Source organism: Aphelocoma coerulescens, chromosome 3, assembly GCF_041296385.1.
Source record: "Aphelocoma coerulescens isolate FSJ_1873_10779 chromosome 3, UR_Acoe_1.0, whole genome shotgun sequence".
Classification (NCBI taxonomy): domain Eukaryota; kingdom Metazoa; phylum Chordata; class Aves; order Passeriformes; family Corvidae; genus Aphelocoma; species Aphelocoma coerulescens.
Window position 1 is genome coordinate 14,374,740 of NC_091016.1, and position 25,397 is coordinate 14,400,136.

The 25,397-nt window shown below is 43.0% G+C and overlaps 1 long non-coding RNA gene across 7 annotated transcripts; it reads right to left on the reverse strand.

Moving 5' to 3' along the window:
- Positions 1-400: 400 nt before the first annotated feature.
- LOC138107650 (uncharacterized) lies at positions 401-25,279 on the reverse strand. 7 transcript variants are annotated; one of them, XR_011149653.1, is made up of 7 exons: positions 25,204-25,279; positions 24,655-24,737; positions 19,987-20,181; positions 16,026-16,124; positions 3,892-4,021; positions 1,978-2,130; positions 401-1,853 (listed from the first exon to the last, which is right to left on the reverse strand). It is a non-coding gene; the product is annotated as an uncharacterized lncRNA (long non-coding RNA). The 7 variants fall into 7 exon arrangements; XR_011149656.1 differs by lacking the exon at positions 25,204-25,279 and adding an exon at positions 8,180-8,444 and having other exon boundaries at positions 24,655-25,189; XR_011149652.1 differs by lacking the exon at positions 25,204-25,279 and having other exon boundaries at positions 24,655-25,189.
- Positions 25,280-25,397: the final 118 nt, after the last annotated feature.

The following is a 25,397-nucleotide window of genomic DNA, read 5'->3' on the forward strand; positions in this document are numbered from 1 at the left end:
TTCAGAGTTACTGAGGGCAAACGGGTGTGTTTAGGAGGAAGTCATTAAAAGGAAGAAAATAAATTGGAAGTCCCGTGGCTGCCAAGAGGGCTTTGTTTTTCTCGCAGGTGAGCTGGCTTGAGCTGGGAAATGTCCACAGGGAGAGCCTTTGAATCCGTGTTTCAGGCACAGCAGTGACTCTGCCTCGCCCTTACAGCCTCTCTTGAACCAGGCCTGGGCATTTGGGGTCACTGCACAAGTAGAGATGCAAACCTAGCTACACCCTGAGCTGTAACTAAACTCGGCTCTAGTACAGGGCTAACTCTTGCCAGTCATATTTGTCCCCAAGAACTACCCATCCCTCTGGGGGAGTTCTGTGACCTGGAAGGCAGCACCCCAGCCCTTCATTTCCTTGCAGGGATTGGAGTTGGAGCTGAGCTGTGGAATGCAAAACACAGCAGATCTGCTTTATTTCGCACTGGGAGCACATGCAATATTACAGCATCCAGAAAAGTCATCTCTGTGATTCCACCCCACTGGATCATGCCAAGTCTCTGCCACTAGAAAAGCTCTGGCAGTGGGGAACATCACTGGCTCCTGGAAAAGCAAGGAGTTCCAGCCAACAGAACTGCCAAGGAAACTATAGTACTTACTAACAAACATACACAGCTTACCAGTTTCTATTTGTCCATAGGTGGACAGCCAGATCTTTGAACTTAATTTCCCTTCTCTCCCTCACCAGAATGAGGAGGTCCTGCAGTGCTGGCACCCCCACCACTGTAGTCTACACGTTGTAGACTACATTTTTATTCCTTATGAACTGCGTTATCAGCAAAATGATTAAGTTTGCCTGTAGTATTTAGGGCAAGTCTCTAAGTGTGTACTACGGTCCCTTTTATCAGTGCCTTATTTTTAGCACACGATAAAAGTATACCAGCAGTCATGTCTGATGCTGGTTAAAGTGGAAGGTACGTGAGAGCCAGGAAACTCGGAATTAAACCCACACTTGACATTTACCAAAGATCAGACTGCTGAGAGTCATAACTAGGGAAAAGGAAATACATTTTCTGACTATTGCAGCTCTGTCACAAAGAGATTTTTCAGTGCTGACAGTCTCAGGGCCAGATTGTACAAGATGTACAATTCCATGTCATTGAAGCTAATGTGTATCTGCCAATTTACCATCTTAAGTACTTAACGCATAACATGAAGAAAAAAGTCTGTCTTCAAAAACAGCAGAACTTGCACGTTCATCTCTTTTCAGTCCTTTCCCACTGTCACACTGCAGGGGAGCCTGCCTACTTCCTTCTTTACACAATAGCTCAGAGTTACTTTAATACCTCAAAGCAGACTAACAGCTGAATGAATAGAAGCTAATCCAGGAAGTGGGCTGAAGGGATGCTAGGGAGACGTGAACAAGGTTGATTTTTACACAGCTGAGTTTACAAAGGTTGTTCTGTTGATTAACAGAGATGATTAAACCGAAGTTTGTAGTCTATATATCAGTGTTTTGAGTTCACTCCTCACCATGAACCAGTCCTTTGTTCTCAGAACTAAAAGCAAGAAAAAATATCAGTATATTTAAATTTATGAATTGCATGCATTTTACTTCTCAGCTCAAGACATTGTTACTAAAGCAGATGGAGGATCAGGCTTCATCCTAGATTCCCATTCCGAAGCTTTCCTCAAGCACTACAGACAGTGTTTTAGCGGCCTCTGCTCTGGAAAATCCTCTTGTGGTTACCCCAGGAATGAATGGTTATAGGCTTCAGGCCAGTGTGAGTGAGAAACAGCTCTTCAAGCCCACGAGATGAGAAACAGCAATTGGCAACTCATCTCCACTCCTTCCAGACCAGCGAGGTTTGCTGACAACACTGCAAATAGCAAAAAGCAGAGAAAGGCTGTAAGGAAAGCTCTTTTCCACCACCCCACTATCCCATACAGCATAAGACACCTGGCATTCTCAAATAACTTTTTGCATGATCGTCGTTCCTTCACCTAGAGCCGTGTCCTTTCTGTGCACACCACAGTACAGCTTTGAAAGTGAAGCTCAGATGCAGAGGCAAAACACATTAAAAGCTGTATTATCCATCCAGATTCCTACCAAGGCCAGACCAGGGTTAGCATACTTGTGGGAATATACTTGCTTACCTGGGGGAAAAAAAAAAGAGGTTGGTTACCCAAAAACTCCTTGATTTGTCCAGCTGTGTTAGCTTCTAAAGAGTATTATAGTCCCTCCAAATTTGCCAAAGTTAAGTTTTCAGGCCCACATAAAAAGACATTGTGTGTTTCGTGTTCTGCCACATCAAAGGCAATCACTCAATCCAGCAGACCTCCCTCTAAAGGGTCAGTTCCACTTAAACTGGAATACCCCTCCTGGTCATTACTATCTCCAAGCAGTGATAACAGCAGGGCTAATGCCTTTCAGAGTTTGGACTGAGCTATCACAGAGGACTGATTGCTGATTCAGCTTCCTGGTTAACACCAGGGTTAATATATAAGCTATTTTACCTGTCTTTCTAATTTATAAGCTAACCTACCTGTCTTTCTCACCCACAGTCAAGCAGGCATCTCCCAAGTTCCTCCAACCCCATAAACTCTATTCTGGTAACAGTACTTCTCTTCAAGACAGGTGAAGTTTATGAGCAGCAAACAGTCATCTACATTACAAAAAGAGGGTCAGCCAGGCAATCAAAAACACTCTTGGCCTTCCCTGGCCATAAGACAAGTAATGCTTTTTGCTTCCTCTTTCAGTAACAAGAGGTTTAAGCCTTTTGCTTGCTGCAGTCAACACCCTGAGGTACAAGAAGTTTCTAAGACCAAATGTTATTTCCTGCTGTACCACATGCCATTAAATTGAATTTTTTTTTTTTTTATGAATCCCTTGCTGTGGCTGTGACCTGCTTTTTCTGGTGTCTGACTTTTTAAGGTGTCATTTCTAAACTAAACTAACCATGGTAGCCAGTTCATGTATTAATACTGTGTCTTGGAATTTTGTGATTTCAGGAGAAACTGGCTCTCTTTTCAAAAAGTAGTTTACTGTGGCAAAGGCTTGGCAATGTGAATGTTGGGGATATTTCAGTACAAGCAGGAACAGGAATTTTTTTTCTTACAATCCTGTACCAAATCCTATCTCTCTCCTTTCAGAGCCTCTGCTAAAATGGGTGCAGAAGCATGCCTTCTCTGATTGATATTACCTCCCCTCTTTTTTTGGGCTACCTCCTTGGCATCTGCAGCTGCTTGAACCCACTTTGAATGAAAGCTTTTTAGGACCTAACACTATTATTCTTGTTATGTACAAGATTTTAGCACCGTGGATGCTGATGTAGGGCTCTGTGGGGCCTCATTTCCTCCCTTCTGCATCACAATTCACTAAAATAAAACAAAAGTGTTGTGGGACTCAGGGGTAGACATGAAACGCACTGTAACTTAAAGTACCCAAACACAACTTGGGTCTGCCTTAACTAGCATCGTATTTCCTTCTGCAGACTTCTCCTCTTTCACTGCATTCCTATTTAAGTCTCCACACCCCCACCCTTGCATTCCTGCTGCCCAGGAGTTTTGTTCATCCCAATCACTCTGCCTGGGCTGCTGCCCTTTGCAGTCCTGATGAACAATGCATGTAAAGCAGAGACATTTGGAGTACCTAAGCTCATGTCTCAGTCTCGCTTTGGGGCAGAATAGCCCTTTAACCATTGGTTTATCCTCTGCTGTTTATCCCCTTGCACTCTTGAAGCTGGTGATCAACAGTCTCTTCAGCTTCTTAGTCGCTATACACACCAGCCAGCAACGGGACTCCTTTGATTCTGGCAGGGAGCATGAGCCTGAGTTTCCTGTTCTTGTATTCCTAGGATCTGGATGGAAATTGTTACAGCTGGACCTTCATCAGTCTATACACACATAAATACTCACCAAGGATACGTCATGTTCTCATGCTGTTAAGCCTTTGGGGAATTTCCAAAAGATGCTTCCAGCCTCACTTGAAGTAAACAGTCACAGGGGAACAGTCACAGTCTGGCTTCTTGCCTGGATCTTCCAGCGCCTGATATAGCATGGAGATACAACAAGAAGTGTCAGTTGCAGTAATTATGCACTTCTCTCCACTGGAAGACCTCCCGTGTTTGGGAGCTGAGCTCACTCCCTTGGCTTTCTACACTGCTACTTTCCCTGCCCAGTAGCAGGCTTTTGTTCCACAAGCACACCAGCTCTGAGATCATTACCTATCAATCTGTTAGAGAGTGGATCGAAGAGTTCAAAAGCAACCTGAGATAAATACATCCACATTGGCCCTGTTTTTCCTAGAAGCCAGATAAAAGTAAAGAGTCAGGTCTTTCATCTAAAGGGCTGGTGTTCTGCCGGTGGGGTTATGATGAATAAGTGAAACTGAAGGGCAGAGATTGTACAGTGCCCAAGGAAATCACCCTCTGCTCTCACACAGAATTATCTGCTCCCTCAGCAGCTCTCCACTGTATTGTTTCAGGGAACTTCTAAATAGTTTTTGCAGTTGTGAGCATATAATTTTACTTTAATTGAGCTCCCACTCATAGGACATAGACTTGACAATGGCTTTGGTGTTAATTTCGCCCACCAATTCTAGGAGAGCATCTTTATAACTTAAAAGGGAGGCTCCATTCTGGTCCCATTCAGTGTTTCTTGATTTGAGATGACAGTCTTACTCCCTGCCCCATATATTGTGGTGGGGTACATTGGGGCTTTTGGGGTTTTTTGGAGTAGTTACACGTTTTCCTATAATTTCTGGATGAAGTCTGGCCCTCTGTGAGGTTTCTTCAAGGTGTGTCTACTTCTAATCTCCACATTTTGTGTGAGTCATAGCTAAAGGACTAAATCCCTCCAAAAGTCAGGCTTGTGCCAGTGCTTCTACATGAGAGAGACACTGTTGAGCTGTAGCTCTCTGCAGAGACATGCTGCTCATGGAAAGTGGCAAGAATATGCTCAGAGATGTTGGCCTCCAGCTATTCTCCAGAAATCCACCTGGGCAGGGCAGGGCTTTTTCCTGTGAAATGCTCACAAAGTCTTGCTGGTTTCCCTGAAAGGCCTGGCAGTTATACCAGAACAAAAGGAAAAGCTTCTTTTCACTGCTTGGGGCTATCAGCAGTAGGAGGGGGGGGTTTGGGCTTTCCTTTTCTGAGCTGTCAGCAGAGTAGAAGCACGATGGAAATTGTCTGCCAGGCTGAAGATCAAGAGGGAAGCAAAGCTAAACCTGGCAGAGTGAAGTTCTAATGCATAAACTGATCTTCCCCTCAGCCTGGTCAGCCTTCAGCTGGATTTTGAGTATCCACATGAGCTGCCCTGATCCAGTGCCACCAACACTGAGAACTTGCTGTTGTGCAATGAATCTACATGAGCACCTCAGAAGGAACAGCAAATTATCATTCTAGCCTCCCACTTCAATCCTCACAGCTCCAAAAGCCCCCACTACTACTGGAAGGTTTAAGCCAGCAATGTTTTTTGTTTAAAGAGATTGGAGCCTTATTGCTGACTTTGGGCTGGTGTTGCTGGTGTCCTTCTAGTTGCATTTATCCATGACCTGTCACAAGTATGGAGAGTCCAGCCTATAGGAGTAGGAAGAGCTATGCTGCTTCCAGGGCTGGCAGTGCTGCAGCTCAGCCTGCTTTTCAATTTCCAGTGCTCACACAGCTCAGGAGAAGGTAAACAGAAGCCTTGGGCTTGGACTGAGGCAGGAGAACCCCACAAGACCTCTGCCCTGCTGGAGCACGATTTCATACACTGTGTTCCTGAGTGAGCTGAAGACAGCCCTGAATTCCTTGGATGAAAGCATCGGACTAAGACTGCCTTAAGCTCTGCAAGTGAGCAGGTACAGAAGAGACCCTGCCCCTGGCCTAAGGCTTATTTATTGCCTAAAGGCAAAGACACTTTGCAGATAGAGAGCTGTTCTTAGTCTCCAATGTAAGCTCCTTAACTGCTCTTCTGGAGTGCTGCCTCCCTAATCTCTTATTTTTAGATTAGCTATTTTTAAGCGATTGCTTGCTGCCTACTTAGAGGTTTTTGATGCTCACATTTCTCAGTATTGAACACTGTTTTATCTGCAGTTAAATCACACCATTATTTGTCTGCTGGCTGGATCACAGAATTTGATCTTGACCTTGGCAGGCATGGGAACAGAGACCTCTAATTAAAAAACCCCAAGTTGCTAGAAGAAAAAAAAAAAAGAAAATAACAATCAAAGCTGCAGTGACTTAGTCACTGGTTCCCATTACAGTGAGAACAGAGCACATTCTCAGGGTGGAGGCCTCTTTTCCGAGGGTGATGCAATCTGCAAGTCCTGACCTCTCAGCACTTTTACAACCAGGGTGCAATACATAGAATTTGGCAATGTATTTCAGGGCTATCTTATGCTGACAGATATTCCTCTTGCATTTTCAATTGTAACTTCAAACTTTCAACTTTTCCCCCTAAAAAGCAGGGGAGGGGGGGAGCAGAGAGAACCCTGGTTCCCTCAGAAAAAAATCTGAGTTTGCTGATGGACATCTACCAGCTGCAGTGACCTACTGGATCAGCATCCCCAGCTCCCAGTGCCAGCTACCTCTTCTCAGCATCACACAAGCCACTTGCATGACTTTCCCTCCTGTCATCACTGCCAGTTTCCCATTGTCCCCAGCTCAGGTGGATGGCCCTACAAGATCTTGTAAGCAGCTCCCTGGCTCCACACAGCCTTTCCTCTACATGGGCAGCTCTTCTGCAATATGATCAAGCTCACACAGAAAAGATTTGGAGGAAGCACGGATAATTGTAGTGGGAGGCTTCTTAGCCTGGGGAATTTCTGTACCCCTTGATACAAAAAAAGGAAAGATTAGTGTGCCTAGGTATGGATACCACTGTGATTTTAGTAAGGGATCACCTGATGGGGAATGAAGAAGTTTGTCACCTTTGGTTTGCCCCAGGAGGGCACCCCAAGTGCTCTGTAACACAGGCCTGTGTTTTGCTGAAGGTTTCTGTGAGCTGTCACCAACTCCCTGATCCTAAGACAGCAACAGGCCCAATGTTTGTTAACCTGTTACCACCTTTTTTTTTTTTTTTTAACCTCAGTTATGGAGGAAAAAATATCAGAGCATGTGAACACAGCTTGAAACCTGAGTAACATGAGCTGGCTTTGATCAGGCCTTCAAAATCAAGGAATGGCAGGTCCAGGACCTGTCAAGCCACAATTCCTCTCCAACAATAAATAGAGGTTTGGGGATATTTGTGTTAAGAGGCATCAGAAACAGCTGAGAAGTAGGATACATCTGCTAACTCATCTACCTGAGCAAAAGAAATCCCTGTGTGTCCATGTAATACTCTATTGGCTTGTTACAAGCCCACAAAACCCTTTCAGGCTGTTACTACCAATTTTTCCTCCTGATGGAGACAACTGTGCTTGTTGAGAAATCCCAAGTGCTGAGATTCACTCAAATCTCCTTTTGGGTGAAGTCAGCAGCCTCCTGCCTATTCTGCACCACAGTCCTGTGTGGAAGTCAAACCACACTGCCAGTCATTTTGCACTGCAAGGCTTTCAGATCCCAACCCAGAAGATCGAAGTAAAATGTTTCCAAGCCACATGATGACTGAACTGAGAAGAGGTATTGAGTTTCTGGAATGCAGACATTTTGGAGGAAAATGTATCACCTTTCAGTGGCTATTAGAGTAGATGAACTTCTCTATACAAGTCATACATATTCAACCTGACAAAGGTAAGCTTAGCAGCTTTTTGCTAATCATCTCTAGGAAAAACAGTACACAAGGAGGGCTTCTGATGCATGATCACGGCATCAATAATGAATCTCTGTAAAAAAAACCCTATTCCCCAGCTACACCAAAGAGAAAACTGTAAAGGCTTTATTATACCCCAGAAGCTCCAGCTGGTCCTATTCCTCTGACCCAAGTCACTCAGTGCTCAGCATCACAGAGCAGATGCTGCCCATAACAATTTTTGCTGCAACTCTGAAAGATTCAAGCCAGGAGTACATTCCAAACAGCAGCATCAGTACAGACAAGCAAGCCAAGGGGTTTGTAGTGTATTTTTGAAGACCAGTGAGGAGCTAACCAGTAAGTGCACTTTGACTTCCAAATCACTGCTGAAGCTTGTAAGGAACCAGCACAGAGGTGTTTTTTTATTTTATTTTTAATGCTAAAAGCAAGGACTGAAATGATTTCTACACAATATCCATTCTTACTTTCTTACCATTTTTTCTTCTTACTAGAGGTCATGGACCTTCCTTCCTTCCTTCCTGCCTTCCTGCCTCCCTCCCTCCCGTGGTGGGAAGTACTTGTTTCTTTCTCCAGCTGGAGTTTTGTTACACACACCAGCAGCTCAGGTGCCTTGAAGCTGGGAGTGGTTGAGCAGTTCCTACTTTGGCCACATGGAAGTCTGTGACTTCCTTTCCAGCGTCACCAGGTTGTTCAGAAAGCAAGTCAGCCCCTCACCCTGCTGCATCAAGTAGTTGTACCTGTTGTGGCAAAACTGTCAGTCAAACCGTGCACATCTGCAGCTTAGAAGTACCAAACAAATATTTTCATCTCCATTTGACCTTTTAAATCAGAAATTAGAGCAATGGTATATTTTATGTTTCAGTGGGATCTGTTACTGAATCTAAAGAACAGCTGCTCTCTCACCATCAGGGGAACCTGGAGTTACTAGATAATAGCATGTTCCCATAGATTGGAAAGAAATCTTGTCATTATTGAGTACAGCATGTTCCATGCTGCAGAAATTAAAACAGCTATGTGATCCTTGTGAGACCATTGTTCTGGCAAGAGATGCGTCCTCCCTTCCTGCATTTCCTCCTCCTTTGGGTTTACACGAAAAGAATTCCACCTTCCCTCATAAACATCATGTCTGTTGATGCTTCCCTCCCACTCTTAAACTCTGCACTGGCATTTGCTTAGCATTTCCCTGGCACTACTACCAGTTTCCATAGCAAAGGGTGTTAAACAAGACTGTAATCACAAACTTGAGGAACCGCTGAGGACTGAAAGTCAACCAAATCATGCGTGAAGCAGCACAAAAATGCAAAATATCCTTGGAATATCCCGGCTGGGAACTCCCTGAGAGATGGTGGGAGAATATTCCCTTTAGAAATCTTGTCCTGAGTAGAGCATCCAGAGTCTATGAGACACTGAGCTAAAAATGCCAGACTAGATCTGATGTCCAAAACTGAACTGTCACAGGTAGGGCAGGGAACAGATCACAGCCAAATCTGCCCCTTCTGCCCTAAAATGGCCAGGATGAAACAGCACAGACAGGGCCAAAAAAGGGCAAGCTGCTCCTGCTGGCTGGCAGCAGCTGCCCTGTGCCAACAAGTGAGCAAAGGATGGACTTCCACAGCCCAAAAGCTGCTGCCAGCAACATCCTTGCACTGCAGGCTGTCAATTGATACCCCTAGCAGCCCAAATTTGTCCTTCTCACCTGGGGTACAATCAGAGGGACAGAAATTCACCATTCAGATATTGCTCCTTGTTTCTGTTGTCTGGTGCCATCTCTGAGAAGGAAAAGCATTACCTCATTCAGGATAAGCATGAATACTAATTCATTAGTTTGAGACTTTGTAGTGCTAATGGTACATTTAGGTGCCCCTGAATCATGTCAAGTGCAGTGGATTTTTACATTAGCGCTAATAACAATTACCCATCCAGTTCCTCTGATGCAGGATTAATCTGAATTTTCCCCTTGAAAATACATTTTTTGTGTTCTGTAAGCCTTTAAAATTACAGATAACGTTCAATCTGCCCAAACCAAGGACTAGAATACAACTGACTCTTGTAACACATGCAGCTTCTGTAGTGCTCCAATTTCTTCCTCAAAGGCCTAGCATGTTTTAAACTAAGTTACTCCACCTCCCCTGCTCCCCACCACCCCAAAAAAATAATTGAGATATTGTTTACGTGGTCTCTTGCTCATTTAGCTTTTAAGGTTGCACATGCTGTTTTCTTTCAATGTGACTCAAGACAGTCATTTGTGCTTCCCTGCCGAGAAATAACTGACCACTGATTCATCACACTGAATGCCAGAGACTAGCAATCTGACATATTAGCTATTTTTAAAAATGCATTTAAATATATTTTTGGATGGAATTATGTCCAGAATAGCCTCTAAATACTGTGCTACATGTCTCTGGGGATGGTATTCCAATTCTGGAGGTAATACAGCTTCTCAGTTACTGCAGCCATTAGCCTTGAGCAGCTATAGAAGTTAATGTCACATGTCAGCACAAACTTTAGCAAGTACACGTGCATATGCTCTAGGTAATATATAGGCAGGGAACATATGGGTTTTAATCAACACTTGGGCTTTCACATTGATTTTTAACTAGCACAGAAAGTCAGGCTCACTGGCCACAATGCTCTTTAGCTCTTTCCTCCCCCTGCCCCCATGACAACATTAGAAGTGGGCAAATGCCTGTCTGCTCATATCTTTAGTGGATCCCCTGCTGCAAGGAGTGTTTTCACACCACAGAACTGTCCTTGCAGCTGCCCCGTGTCTGGAGAAAGGCCAGAGGGGTCACTTGTTGGTGGAACAGCATGGGAGCTGGGAGCCAACTGGTCATCTGCTGCCATTTGGGTTTTCCTTCCTCCCACTGCATGGTCAGACCCACAGTTACAAATCCACAGGCTCTGCCCTAAGTCTTCCCACAGTGAATGCCAACAGGGAGATTGTCATCCCATGAGTATTTGGCTGGAACTGACCTTTGGAAGTCTCTGTCTATCCCTTCCTCCTGGATGACTGCCAATGCTAAACCAGGTCTGCTGTCTGGCAGAAACTTGAACCCCCTCCAAGGATGGAGGTTCCCCCAACCTCTCTGGTGATCTGCCCCAGGGCTGCACATCTTCCCCATGATGAAGTTTTTCCCAGCATCCCAAGCCACAATTTGCAATATTTGCCTCTTATTACACCATCTCCCACCACCAAGGAGAGTTTGGCTCTGTCATATTTTCAGCTGCCCTTCAAGAGACTGGTAGCTCCTGGTCATGCCAGTACTTTGTTGCTGGCACTAAAGATGTGACACTCTTCACAAAGAAGGTCACCAATAGGATCCTGCTGGATGGTTGTGAGCACTTGGCATCTCTCAGCTTGCCAGTATTTGCAAACAAACCACATAACATCCACGCCAGTGGGTGTGTTACACAATCATGTGCCTTGAGTCAGAGTGCCAAGGGCAAGGTTCTCTGCCAGGAAATCTCTAAGCAGCTGCTCCTTAAGTTCCCCTGCATCCCTCAGGGAGGGGAGGGATATTGCCTTGAGCTCAGAGTTCATCAAACACCACCACGTAAACAAAAAATACAAAACCTTTAAAAAAAGAAAAGAAGCATCGATGAAGGATGTTTCTTCTCAGGACAAGGCTCAGCCATATTCATAGAAATCTTGTGCAAGGACATGCCAAAAGAGACTGCTGTGGAGCTAACTCCAAGCAAGCATCACAGTCCAGTGTTCAGGAAAGGCATAATCACCATCACTCAGTGCTCCCCAATTTTAGTGACAGAGCTCAATTCCAGTACATTCTATGTTCAATACAGAGGCAGAAAGGGAACAGCAGCAGCATTTAAAATAAGAACAAAGTAGGTTGCTGAAGGTGGGCAGCCCAGCTTCCCTACAAGCCAGCACCTAAGTCCTTTAGGCTCTTCTCTAAAAGCCATTGGTTTCTTACTTAGGACAAAACCACAGCAGCAAGAAGCTAAAGCCTCCCGCCATGGCCAAAGCTACACACAAACACTGATCAATTCCTCATGACGGCTGTGGCTGGCTCTCCCTTCTCTTGTACATACAAACTGCCTCCCCAGCCCCAATCAGGTGTTGGAGACAGGGCCACAGCTCATTAATCTTTTCCAGCCCTGATGTTCCTTGAATGCCTCATTTACATACTCCTGCAGAAAAAGGAGAAAATAGGTATTTGGTGTGTCCTCAACAAGAAGAGGTTTTAATAGGATTCAGAAAGGTTTAAACATATTCCCCATGCAGGACTGGGCTGCATTTTATGGAGAAGTCAGATCCCAAGAGTGTGTAATTCCTGCCTCCCAGAAAGCAGTTGTCTCAGGCTTCCAACAAAACATTATGTTGTGATTTACGGAGGATAAATTTCATGGGGTTTTAGTGAAGTGACCTAGAAAAGGATACCTAAACAAGAATGTGGTGCTCAGCTGCCAGATAAGAGTTTGCTTCAGTGATTAATTGATTTGCAGTGACTTAAACAGAGCTGCTTGTTTTGTGAGTCAACGTTTCACAACATCTGGGGGCAGGACCTGACTTCCAACCACCCTGACAAAGTTGTTTATGGAAAGGAAGAGATTCTTACAAGACTGGAGTTCACCTGATTCACTAATTTTAAAATGGTATCTTCTGTGACCTTCTAACTGCAATAATCCTAACTGCACTTTGCCAGCTGGGAGGAAGATGTTACAATGCTGAGGAATGGGCGAAGGATGGGATGGTTTGACTGCACTACTGTGATCTTGGTAAATAAATTTCATTAAAATTGTGCTTCATATTCCTATTCATGAAACTGGAGGGAACTAAAACCTCATTTCCTCCCCAATGTGGTTATGCTGCCTGTTCTGATGATAACTTTCCAACACAGGACAATGCAAAGCAAAGCACAACCCATGAAGAATAATAAAGCAATAATCAATGTCATGCATTTTTTTTGCATCAGTTTGCAAAAGTGATTTGGTGGTTATAAATTGCTGTGGGCCCATGACAAGAATTGCAGAGGACCCTGGTTTTCAGAAATGAGGAAAAATCTGCTTTTATAGGAAGAATTTACAGATGATCAGCAAGTGAAATCATCTTTTACTTCCCAAAGAAACAAAAAGATTAAATAAAATCCTGAAGTGTCTTACTTTCAGTAATGGGAAATAAAGCAAGAGTTATCAATCTGAGACATGTATGATTAAAATGACTTTGGGAAGACAAAAGGCAGAAACACAGACATAGTTTCAGTTTGGTTAAAACGGCAGAGCTCGTATTACCCATTACATGGCCTGAGCTGAGCTCAGCAATAAACCAGGGGCTTGGTTTGAGAAAGAAGGACCTTGTCCTTTTCTAACTCAAGTGTGTTCATAGAGAAGAAATTATGTTTGCCTTGGGAATTACTTATTTCTGGTGTTTTCAGTAAATTCTTCTAGGTTGCCAATTGAAATGCTGTGGGGTCACATGGGAAGACTCATTACTTGACCGGTAATATGGATGTGAAAAGATCCATAACTGGTTGATGTCAGCTTCCCCCCAATTTCCACTTAAGCAACACTTTAAACTAGGTCAGAGCATTAATTAACTTTTGTATGAAATCTCTCCTCAGCCCATCCAGCCTCCCATTGGCTAGTTAATTAAAATCAGCACCATTATTTGGCTGCTACTTCACAGCAAGAAAAAGAAAAAGCTAGTAATTATCCACTGGGGGAATAAATTAATTAGGTTACTATGTGTTAATGCTCAGCAACTCTCTTGTAGCTGGAAGCCAGAGTCCTTTCTGTCCTGCCTGGGTTTCTGGAAGGTAACTGGGTCACAGGAACACGTGCCTTGGCTTCAGCCTTCACTGTGCTTCCGCTTGACAAGTCTTTGTTGAAGATAATCTCCTTTAAAATAGAGGCTGTTTCTTCTTGCTTTCTTGTTGGAAACCGGCTCCCTGAGCACCTTACAAGGACCTTGGAAAGGTTTGATTTCATGCTGGCAATGAGCTGGGCCTTGCATTCACAGAGAAGCTTCCAGAGATCGAGGCAGGACTTCTCATGAGGCTTGCTGGCAGGTTCCTGCACAGGTGTGCCCCAGATGCCTATCGCTCATGGGTATTATCACATCAAGCTAACACCCATCACACCTTGCCAGTGTGGAGTTGTCAAATTCTGTGCAGCAATATTTAGGCAAGAATCTGATTCCTGTTTTGGGATAGGTCCATGCCACTCAGCTGGCAAAAAATTGTTGACGCTCACTAGTTCTTTAAAGGAGAATCCAATGCCAATAAAATCTCACTTGTATCCTGGCTGGTGAATTTATGCTATGAAAATGCAGTTTCATGCTTTGGATGTATGAGGAAGAGCTGAAGAGATCAAACAAGATAATTGCCAAGGTAGTAAAATTAGAGGGACCATGGCAAGCAGATAGGCTGAACTAGGGATTAAAAGGACAGAGGCTCTGCCCTAGCTGGCCACCAAAATAGTTTCCCTGCAACTGAAGGAACTTGCCTGTGTTGCACCAGAAAACTCCTGGTGTTTGAAGCTGTGCATTTTGTGCTGAAATGTTCTAAAACCAAGCACTGTTTTCTCAGTTCTTCACATTACACCAGCAGTATCCATACAAAGGGATATGTGCAGCACCTCTGAGTGCCACAAACTTGTGAGCAAATCCTATATTTTTGTCTTTGCAAAACCTTTCCCACTGATAACTGAACTCCTAATGCCAACATTCTTTCTTCCTCCTCTGCAGGGAAAATTGCTGGCAGGTTTTCCCAAGCCAGCCTTCATACCACCCTGTGGTTCCTTTGCTACCTCTATCTGAGATATTGCTGTTGTTAGAGGTGCCAAATATGGTGCAGTATTTTGTCTGGGAAAATAATAGAGTCATGTCTATTCTTTGCAATCCGAGTATGATTAAAGACAAATGACGCTCCTTCCAAACTCTCAGCTCTCATGAACTCACCTGTCTTCCAATTTTAAGATTTTGTCTTCCAGATTTAATCTGTATCTATCTACAGTTTATCTGCAGTTTGCACAAGGTGCAATCACACCATGAGATAAAGAAGACACAATGATTACCCATTTTGAAGGAAAAGTACAGTTATAAAACAGTGATTATCTTAGAATTTGTTCTCTTAACACAGTAGCTGAAAGGCAATGTCTGATGTAAGCAATGACAATTACTTCCTCTTGCCTTTTGAATTCTGGCAATGGCAGTAAAAGAGGTCTTTTACTGCTCATAAAGTAGTTCATAGTAGTTTACTATTCATAAAGTAGCTTTGCACACTGAGATATAAAGCAGCCAAACATCAGAAAATAGAGTTAAGATCTCAAATCTTCTGAATTTGAAGGGATACACACTTATATTAGCACTGTATGTTTGGTGGAGCTGGGATGAGGACTGATTCCTTTCCTTTCCCTCATGCCAGTCTCTACGATGCTCCCAAACCTTGCCCTCCTTTAAAGAGGCATTCAGTGGAGAAATCACTAAATCATTGATGGATACAGCTGCTGGATCAGGCCTTTAGCAAATAAAAAATCACTTCTTGAGTTGGGGACAGCTGAGTGGAGTGTAGGGGACTTGTGCACATTGCTTTTCAGCTAATAATTTATTCCCATGAATAATCCCCCATTGTGCAAACAGTCCCACTGAACACAGGGATTACAATACAATTAAGGGTAGCAGGATGAAACCCTGAGATGAGATGCAGAGTAAACAAAGTATGATATTACAGCTCTTAATTAATGTTTACAAATAGGCAGATAATGAAGTCAGGATGGCCATGAGTCACGAAGCCTCACTACTTCCTCAGCTTATCAGCGAAACTGTTCTCAGTGCAAAGCCAATGTGCCATTTTTAAATATAGCTACTGTCCATAGGCTGAGGTTGTAACCTATCTGTGACTGGGCAACAAAAGGTCAATGTCACACAGTGCATAAAGTTCCAACAGGAGCTCAGTGTTCTCTGCTCAAGTCACTCTCCCTGCTATCCTCTCAGCTAGTGATAATTTTGCTTTATTTTTTTAACATGCTTAATTTCTTTTGCTCAGTACCCTGAGAAAAATCCAAGTTTACTTATCTAGGCAGTGTGTTTATATTTTCCTACTTTCCAGTACATTCTGAATCCATACACGGGTTTTGGACTGTATTGACAAAGGGGCAAGGCCATGGGAAGATTCATCAAGAGTCTGTCTCATGTCATTTGCAAGCCAGATTCCCAGCAGCTGAAGGGATGCAGGATCAGCTGGCTATTGTTATTCCTATTTTCATTTTACTGTATTAAAATATCTATTTTATTATGCCACTTGTTTTTGAGATTTTCTTATTGAGATCTGGAAAAGCCATGCACCATCTTGCCCACTTACCCTCCCAGGGGTGCAGGACAGGATCTTGGTCATGTAGGACAGAAGGAGCACAGGCAGGACAGGAGAGGCAGAGGTCATGTGCCACTTCTGAGGGAAAACCTGCAGCACAAAATTAGTCTTTAAAACACACAAGTGGGAAAGAGATGCTGACAAAACTTTTCAACTCCAGAATCTGTAATATTTAATTTCAAAACAACAAAAAAAATTTTTTTAAAGTGCTGCAACTCAGTTAATAAGTATAAAACCATCTCTGAGTGATGCAGGCATTTTGTGCAAGTGCATCATTTGGAAAAACAAGATATCTTTGTTTTGTTTCTACAGTAGTTAGAAAAATACTTTCCTTGTTGAAACAAAAAGGATTTTGTGAATACTTATTTTGGTAGAAACATCTGCTGTGGAGGAAGTTATTTGACCAAAAAACCATACTCTTCATTTATATCAGAATGTCTAGAGCATGTTGCAAAACAAAGCAAAGAAAGATAAACAGGAAATAAGTGACTGAGTAGTCACAACATTTTAAGGTCAGTTCCCCTTGCTTTGGATTTAAGTTGTACTCTTTCCCAATGTGTATTTTTTTCCAAGAAATTTTCTCCTTTTTTTTTTTTTTTTGCAACTCCTCCTTTTCCTTTCCTGCTTTAATTCAGTTATTCCCTTTGATCCTCTAGAGGGTTTGAAAACAAACTTTATTTCTACTTCACACTGGGTGTGATAATCCCTGTGCACAAGTCACAAACTGTGCTTCAGAATATGTCAAATCCTGGTTCATTTAGTGTCTTTTCAATTACTTTGATTTGATTTAGCCTGATCTTTGGTGTGGTTCAGGATCTTTTGCAGAAGATCCATAGGATAAAGGAATTACAAAGCTCACCTAACAGTTTGCTGAGGTAAGGCAGTCCCCTGTCTCAGAATCAGCCTGGTCCATTCAAAATCCTCCCAGCAATTCCATTCCAGGGATTTTGCAGGTGCCTTATACACCCATTCCCTAGAAGATTCCTCATTTCAGTCAGCATCTAAGCATCTCCACAGATTTTGCCTGTATGCACACAGTCCTGACATCTGCTGAAAAAGATGTTTCTGTTGTTTGATTCTCAGTATTCATTAATCTGAAAGACCTTATTGTGGCCTTTCCATACTTAAAGGAGGCTTATAAGAAACATGGAGAGACACCTTCTACCACGGCCTGTAGTACCAGGGCACAGGATAATGGTTTCAAACTGAAGGAGGGTAGATTTAGATTGGACATCAAGAATTAGTGAGGCACTGGAGCAAGCTGCCCAGAGAAGGGGTGGATGCCCTGTCCCTGGAAGTGTTCAAGGCCAAACTGGATGGGGCTCTGAGAACCCTGATGTAGTGGAAGGTGCCCCTGCCCATGGCAGGATGAGATGGTCTTCAAAGGCCCTTACCAATACAAACCATGCTGTGATTCTGTGCTCTCTAAAGCTTCCTTCCAACCCAAACCATTCTGTGATTCTAGTTCCATCGAGTCTTCAATTAAAGTCTTTCGAGTTTCATATTGTCCTTTAACCCAGCTTATGTTCATAGCCTGCAGGATACTGGAACTCTGGTTTAATGTTAAAAACTGGTTCAGTTCTTGAGGGCTATAACTATTTGTGGATCAATATTTTGAAGGAAAACAGCAGAAATAATTATAGCTGCAACTTGTTCTAGAAGAGAGCAGGAAAACACCACAGGCATGCCATTAACACTGAGACACTGAGATCATTTCTGTGCTCTCACTTTATTCCTCAGTGCTTTGCATTCATCTGTGCTTCAGAAATATGAAAGTTTTGTAATACAGTGCCTAACTGCCCATAATTCAGTACTATCAGAATTTGAAGGCAAATACTTTTTCACCTTGGGAGTAAGTGGGTGCTGTTTCTGGAGCAGCATCTCTGCAACACAGTCTGAGCCCAAGGCAATTGCTAACAAAATTGGTGGGTGCCTCAGATCACCTCCCTGCAAATCAGAGGGGTTTTTCTGCAGCCCAGAGAAATGCAAGGTGCAACAAAGAGATACTTTTTGCCGCCTCAAAACTGTGCCCCCTTTCCTGCCAGTAGCACCCACAAGGAACCTGATGCATTCTGTGGTGTGCTGGTGTGGGTTCAGGATGACCAGAGTCAGCTGGGGACTGCAGCACTGCTCTTCCTCCCTGGGAGCCTTCCCCACTGATTCTTTTAATCATTCTTTCACCTGACTCCTCAGCAGGGTCGGATCCCTGGAGGAGGAGCTCCAATACAGCACGGAGGTTTTGCCCTTCTGCAGTTTTTCCAGCAAAAAGCAGTTTCCCTGGATTGTGAGCAGCAGCTGAGCTCCACAGCTGCAATCTCGCTGGCAGAGCTGCCAGCAGCACCAGGACAGAGGCTCACACATTTTAGTTAATCAGTCATTTATCTGTCTAGGGCCTGTCTGTGCTTTATCTGTGCTGCCCATGCACACAGGCTTGGGACCAGGCCAGTACTCCAGCACACTTGGATGTCTTTTGCTCCCGTAGCTGAGAGCAGCTGGGCAGGATTTTCAGTGCTTTTCTGTGGGGCTTTTTTCCTACATAAAAGAGTGTTCACATCAACCAACAGGCTGGCTTTGAGTTCTCACTGCTGCACACCAGTTACAGCCTAGGCTTTGCAGCTCTCATTTTGCTGCCTTTAGTCCTAGTACTCTTTTTTTTTTTTTTCTGGTCAGAATATCCATCCAATATTCCAATAGATTTTGTGGTATTTCAAGGGTTTATTTGTACTTGTCTGGGGTGAACCAGATAAACCAGTTTTTTGCTGTCACACAAATGCTATGCATTGTTCAGCTGTACAATGTGTCTTTTATCACTGGTCTTGCATTTTCATAGTGGTTGCTCTTACTTTTTAAAGCTTTGGGTAAAATGTAAATGGCAAACTTATAACAGCTTCACATAGAGAACTGTCAGACTCAGCAAAGGATGTTGTCATCTTTAAAGTTATATACACCTGTATCTGTCCTCAGAAGTTTGAAAATGAGAGCCCTTTCTTCTTCCTAGCAAGGAGAATAAGAGTCAGAATTGCTCCAAAAGCTTTCTCGGTTTGTATCTTATTAACCTTACTAAAAATTCTTAAAAATAATTCTTTTTTTTTCATCCTTCCAATGCTGTGGGCAGAATAGGAATGTTTTGTTTACAAGATTACTGTCTGAGCATGACAGAGCTAAGAATACAGAGTAAGTGTAAAGTAAGTGACATCTTCTCACATTTTCCCTCAGAAGTCCACTGTGAGGTGGCTCACCCTCTGTTCTAAACATTAAGTGATAAATCTGCCTTAGCTGCTCTTTCTACAGATCCTTTGTCACAACAAGCAGTTCTCTAAATCTTAAGGACAACTCAGCTTCTGCCTGCTGATGTCCCACTTGAGCCAAGACAGCTCCAACATTCATTCAACCTGAATTCGAATTGTTTCAGCCCACTGACCCAACACAGAACTAACCTCATTAAAAACAAACCAACCAACCAGCAGCAAAACAAAACCCAAAGCAAAACCCCCACCCTTTCTGACAGAGAACTGTTCTAGGTCAGTGAAAGGTTATACAAGGGCCAGAGAGAGCACAAAGGGCAGCTAGGAGTGCAGGAGCGGGTGTAGCAGAGCCAAAATGCTGCAGCCAGATGTTAGGCTGGCTTAAGGCAGGGACAGCCTCAACTTCTTCTCGGGCTGACCTTTGCTCCCAAGAAAGAAACTTGTCTCTGGGGTATGGCTGCATTTCCAGGAACAACACCACAGTAAACCAAGGGTGACCACATGGGAATTGATACCTATTTAATAACCATAAATAGGAAGAAATATCAGTCACAGAGTCTGTACTTCTAAAGACTTTCATGTCAATAACTGAAACTTAAAGCACATTTCTCTGCCATTGGGAGTTTGTGTGGCTGGTGGAGGAGAAATGCAAGTGATAGAGACAGGAAAGGCTAACATTTTCCCCTGATTAGATTTGTCCCACTTACTTTCTCCGTATCGGTAAATTCAGGAGAGGCACACTTCAAGAAATGTTGAGTCTGGAAGTACAGAGATCCAATGGACAATAAGTAGCAAATTTCTGCCCCTGTTGGGCCCTTTGGTGTTCACATAGTCACTGGGAACATAATTTTCCTTCTCCTCTGCAAAACACTGGACACCACCACATTGTAGCTACTCCTCACCTGCAGAATTCAAAAGAAGGACTTACATCACTGTTACTGTTATCTGGCAGAGCATAAAATTCAGCCTCATATTTGATTTAAAACACAAACACGACCTTTGAAATGGGATTTAAAACCACACCAGAGACAAACCTTCCTGCTGCCATAGGAAACTCTGTTTTTCCTTATCTTAAGGTGTTCCTCCCTGTTCTTGAGATTAAAAAAACCCAAACTGAACAAACAACAACAAAAACATTATCTGTGGCATATTCCACAACTGCTGTTCTTCATTTTCTGACCATTTTCCTTGTCTCTTACACAGAAAAATGGGTGCTTCTGGGAAAAGTAGCATCAGAGTACAATTCTGGGGATAACAAGATGGAGGTAGTAACACAAGAAGATTTTGTGCAGGAATACAAGAGAATGGCTTGTAGTTGGCATGTAGACAGAGCTAGGAGTTCACAGAATACCACATATACATTCATCTATACAAAAATAAAACAAAGTTATGTATATAACCTAAGTTTTATATATATATACAGAAAACCTGAGAATAGAACATATTCTAGTTACATTAAATCCTAAAAGGTTCCCCATTTGCAATTGGCTTTGGCCAGTTCAAATGTGGTGCTTTGATCGTGTGGTACTTGAGTCCTTTAAGTGTTTCCCAAACAAACAAACCCACCACCACGAAAACCAACCAAACAAAAAACCAGCAAAACGACCCAAAAAAAGGTCACAAAACCAAAAATCCCAAATTATAAGTTTCATTTCAGAAATTATAAACCAGCTCAGATCAAGAAGCAAATCATGCTGACACCCTCATAGTATCATAGTATGTCTAATTTCAAATCAAAATCTAATGCCTGCAATATTCTATTGGCACTTGGGGCTTTTTTTTGAAAACTTTCTGTTGTAACATTGTCTTACACTGATGCCAAACTATACATAATAATCAACAGTGTTTGAAAGTGACTGAATTGTTGACAGAAGGAAGTGAAACTCTTCTTTTTCCCGTCATAAGTTTGATTATTGTTAATAGTAGCCATAAGAGGGTTTCATTTTGTATTTATGATACTTTATACTTCTTACTTTGTTACTTTATATTTAGTGATGCTCTCATCACCCGCCTTGCAAAGCTTTAGAGAACATGACAAAAGTATTCTCACTGAAGAGTGCCTTAACTTTCCCTTCCACATAAAAATTGGGACTGGGAGGATGAGAGGGAGGGCAGAGAAGAAGAATCAAAATTGGGACACCCCCCCAAACAATCCATAAATCAATTGTGCCAGTCATAGAATAGTTTTGGCCATGAGCCCTTCCAGGGACAGGGCATCTACAACTTTCCACAGCATCCAGTGTCTTGCTAACCTCCAAACTGAAGAATTTCCTCCTAACATCTAGTCTAAATCTCCCCTCTTTCAGTTTCAAACCATTTCCCCTTGTAAAAAGTCCCTCTCCAGCTACCCTTGTAGCCTCTTTTGAGACTCTAAAGTCCCTAAAGGACTGGAAGGGACTCCAAAGTCTCCTTGGAATCTTCTTTTCTCCAGGCTGAGTAACTCCAGCTCTCTCATCCTGTCTCCACAGCAGAGGTGCTGCAGCCCTCTGAGCATTTTCGTAGTCTTCTCTGGACTTGTTCCAACAGGAACTTCTTCCTTCTCCTGTTGGGGACACAGCACTGCAGGTGGGGTCTCACCAAAGCAGAGGGGCAGAATCACCTCCCTCAACCTGCTGCTCATCCTGCTCTTGATGACAAACTGCTGACATGTCCACATGTTATTGTGTCTTACAGTAAACATTACAGAAAAAAATGCCATTGCACAATGGGCAATTTTTCTAATAATCCTTTCTCATCATTCTCCATGAGACTGAGAAGCCTTAGCCATGCTGACAGTGTGGTTCTTTCTTGGTATTTTTCAGGTTCCTTAGCATCACTTTTCTTTAGCGCCCATAAACTGTCCAGATTTCACATCAGGTTGTGATACAGCAGTGTTCTCAGTGCCAGAGAAAAAGTCAGAAGTGTATTTTCAACTATAAGTGATTCTAGAAAAAGGTTAAAGAACATTAATTTGACACCATATGCCTAGCACTGTGCCTTCATTTGTACAATTTTACCAGCTATTTTTATTCACAATTATCCACCAGACCCAGAACAACTGCAGAAAAATCAAGTGCAGTAGAATAAGGAGTGAAATTCATCTGAATATTCAGCTGTCATCAGCATTAGTGTCAGTAAAACCAGATCACTGGAACTCATAATGCATGCTGTGAAAGAGGAAGCACAGCTGTAATTCGATGTTCACAATCTTTGTAGCTACTTGTAGTATCAATGAAGCTTGATTATAGGTTGAATTTATAATTCTGGCAGCTGAAGAAAATATTACACTGCCTACAGAAATAGACATAAAACCTTGAAGGCATTTCCTAGTGCTTTTTTAGTATGGGCTTGCTAGTGTATTGTATACATCAGCCTCAACCACTTACTTCCTGCACCTGGGCAAGTATTTTTGTCACTAGTTATAAAAATCATTGCGGTCCCATTGGACTTCACATCTCAGCTAGTCCAGCCTCAATGCTGCTTTGATATTCCATCTATGGCACACAACACCCTTCATTCCATACTATCATGGCAGGGAGCAAGATACACTTACAAGGCAGATTCCCCATGAACCTTTCAGCATCTTCTTTTGGCTCTTTCCCTCCTGCTCAGAGACCTCATCACTACAGTGTCACCGCCAGAACAAAGACAAAACATTTGCCCTCTGGTTAAGTACTGGCAATTCTCATTCACCTTATTAATTATTATTGAATAAGAAAACATGTTTTCCAACAGGTGCACACATGGTGTAAATAGAGTTTGTGCTTGCCCACTGGAAATAGATCTTGCAACCTTGTCTCTCTGGATCTCTTTGGGACTTTTGCAAACAGCACCTCAATTCAATACAGGTTTTATGATATAAAGCCCCATTTTCTTTTTTTTTGTTTGTTTGCTTGCTTGGGTTTCTTCCGATATAAACAAGCAAAGCAAATCATCAACCTTAACTTTTTGGACAGACATTTAAGAAGAGTTCTATAAACTGATCCACATGCTCTAACTACTGTACAGTTTTATATCCTCTTAAGGAGTAGCTGAGACTTATCTGCTGCATCATGGCCAAGGTACGACCTTATCTGACACAACCATATTGAAGCAACTCCTTACGGAGGGAAAAAAAGTGTGCTGGCAAGCTTAATCAAATGTAGACTTTTCTTCAGGTTAAGCAAGTCAATATAAACCAGTATTTTCCATCCCACCCTTTTCCTACTTGCTCCACACTGATATATACCTTTAACAAAATGAACACATGAGTGTTTCTTGAATCCATTTAGGGCCTAAATTGTAATTTTTTTGCTACAGTGAATTATTGAAGGGAATGCAATAATAGTTTGACAAAATAAAGGCCTTTTTTTGAAATTAACACTAGGGCTGAATGAGACCAAGTGTTACACCTCTAGTTTTTAACAGAAAAATAATGTTACAATTTTATAATATCTCTGGCATGACATCAAATTTTTGAAAAGTTTAACACACCAAACCATGTTTGAAAGTGTTCAATTCTATCCCAGCTTTACATCAGATTCTTTGAACTAATAAATCTTAAAACAGGGAAGAGAAAACAAGTAGACAATTGCTTTTCTAAATACTGTTTTCTCTAATATTTCTTCATCCTCTTTCTTCACTCAGTAGTGAATACACTCGAAGAAGTGATGGCTCCTAATGTTTTCCTAAATACCAAGGGTTTGTAACTAGAGTAGCTCACGTCCGAGTTTAACAAGGGAATCACTTTCCAACACGCACTTTCCACCAACCCTCCCTCCTCCTTACCCAGAGGAATTCCTTTTATCTTTTTCACTTCAAAATGAGCTGCTTTCAGCTCCAATTTCCTTTTATTGCATGCTTCCCCCACCTTTCTTTCCTTGAAGTTTGCAACACTAACATGGAGACCTCAGCAGTTTAGAAGCATTACACGCTTTTCTGATATACGGCATCAGGTATTAACATTACTTTTCCCTACAACACCCCGTGGAATGTCACAAATTGCTTATAAACACAGCTAGATCTGCAGGGCATGAATGAATGGAAAATAGTCCTCTATTTAAGTGACAGATGGAAGGACAACATAGAGCAGCACTCCTGTAACAGCACTAACTTCCAACACAAGACGGGATAAATGGTTTCTCTGCACAGACGGAGGAACTGGTGAAATTATCACAACTTCATGGCTCAGCTACAAAACAGAGCACAACAAAAACACAGAGAAAACCAGTTTCCCTTTATCTGCTAATATGTTGTTGGGTGAATTCCAGTAGGCTACCTTTGTTGTCATAAAATCAGGTCTCAGGAAGGCCACCAGGTTGGGGTCCCAAATGCAATAATAACTTTTAGTGGAGCAAGTCTCCCCAGGTCGTCACACAATGGTCTCATCTATCCTGAAACAAATGTATCACACTTACACTGCCTGCAGCTTCAAAACTCCAGCATGGGCATTCCCACTATGGTTTGCCGTGGCACCAGTGCCACAAAGATGTGTTTTTAGCTGTATCACAAATGACAATCCTTTAGCTCACGTGACTGGGCATAGAGGTAGCCAGACAAAAAAGAAAGAGACAGACCCTGCACAAGAGCAGAGATGTTCCTGGGAGGCCCAAGACAGATGTTTTGGGAGCAGGGCACACTGGCTCCTGCCATCCCACATTTCAGTGGCTGATAGAGGCTGAAGGCTGGGGGCAGGGCTGGGACACCTGCACAGGCAGGGCCTCAGGAAAGCACACACAGGGACAGATGGCCACCATCAAAACAAGTGAGATCAGAGCCCTTGAAGAAAGGGATAGCTCCTGCCCCTTTATACCACAAAAAAAAATCCATCGTGTCCTTAGTACAATAAGCTCACAGCCAGCTTAAACCATCACAAAAGGCAGGGCAAAAAGAAGGGCTCCCTATCCTTAGGGCAGCCCTTACACTCCCAGGCTGGGTACAGAGAACACAGACTAAGGTAGAGTGACCTCTGAGCGTACGAGGATGGTAGCAGAAGCCTCAGCAAAGCTACGCTGCCTTCACAACCACTGCACCCAGCACCTCCCATCCCTGTGGGACAGCATTCCCTCAGCGCCAAAGGCTTTTAACGGACGGCGCGGGCCCCTCCCGCCCTTCCCGCCCGGTCCTGATTGGCTGCGGCGGGAGGGGCGGGGCCAGGGCC